This window comes from Fukomys damarensis, unplaced genomic scaffold (genome assembly GCF_012274545.1).
Source record: "Fukomys damarensis isolate Sample0158 unplaced genomic scaffold, DMR_v1.0_HiC HiC_scaffold_15, whole genome shotgun sequence".
Taxonomy (NCBI): Eukaryota; Metazoa; Chordata; class Mammalia; order Rodentia; family Bathyergidae; genus Fukomys; species Fukomys damarensis.
Genome location: NW_022900927.1, coordinates 6,519,210 through 6,520,645, shown reverse-complemented (window position 1 = coordinate 6,520,645; position 1,436 = coordinate 6,519,210).

The following is a 1,436-nucleotide window of genomic DNA, read 5'->3' as shown; positions in this document are numbered from 1 at the left end:
TATATATAGAGAGAGAGAGAGAGAGAGAGAGAGAGAGAGATATACCTGGAATCAGTTCACTCTTTTCCTTCCCCCTGCCTCTGCCTGAACCAACTCTGAGGCTCCTCACCATCTTTGCCATCGCCGCCTTCTGCTGCTACTTTCTAGTTTCCTTTAGTACTCTACTAGGATGTCCTGCATCTCAGCGCTGCTCCTCTCTGCAAGTCTTGAAGTAGGTATTTCTGCTGTTCCCGTTTTCTCATAAGAGACGAAAGGCTTGCACATCTGAACTCTGCCTCCAGTCCTTCGTGGGCAGGTCACCTTCTGGCCATACTTCTAAAACTTGGAACTGCCTCTTCCCTTCCCTGGCCCTCTGGGGAGAGGGACAGTATTCTTGCAGAGGATGTAAGTCCTTTTCTGTCAGATTCTTTCTCATCTCAAAATCCAGCAATCCAGCCACAACCTAGTTACAGTTTCCCGAACCTGCCATGTTATTTCTTTTCTCATGGCTGTTGTCACACATGTTGTCTCTGCTACAGGGATGCTGTTTGTGCTGGCCAGCTCTGAGCCACAGAACTCACTCTCTGCTCTCAATGACCAATATTTAACTGTGTACCAGAAACTCCTAAAGGAGGGCTGAGTACCAAGCTCTTGCATTAAAATCACTTCTTATTTGAAGAGTCCACTCCAAGATTCATAATTTAATAGGCAAGGGTGGAATAAATCTTTAATAATAATTTATGTCAAACTGGGGATCGAACCCAGGGCCTGTACACTGAGCTACATCCAGAGTCCTTTTCGTTTTTTGAAATTTTGAGACAGAGCCTCCCTAAGTTGCCCAGGCTGGGCTTGAACTTGCGATCAATGATCCTCCTGTCTCAGCCTTCCAGAGTTCTGGGATTACATGCATGTATCACCATGCCTGGAAAATTTTAGTTTTTATAGAAGCTCCCCTGGATTATTCTGAAGTAAGGCACATGTTGTTTGGTAATTAGGCATGTCCCACCGTGGTTCCTTCTGTATAATCCGCTTTATGGTTAATTCTTACCTTTATTCACTCACATTTATCTAAGGGGTGCCTATGTGGTAGGTGCTGGTGTGGACAAAAGTGGCACTTTCCCTGCTCACAGAGTTTACAGTCCACTGTGTACTTTCATATTTCTTCATCATCATCATCATCATCATCATCGTCATCATCATCATTATTTTGTATTACTATTTGCCGCGCTGAGGATGGAGCCCAGGGCATTGAGCATGCTAGGCCAGTGTACTACCCAGTCCCTTTTACGTATTAATTTTTAAGGAGAATTAAAATTACAAGTTTTAAACGAGTCTCCTATTCAGAGGTAAATTTAAAAACTAGTCGCCCCACCTGGCTTGTCTGAAGCGCTTGCCCGCCTCCGAGGGAGGAGCCCCGAGCCCCGGGAGCGGCCGGCCGGAGCTCAGCGGCCTCCGAC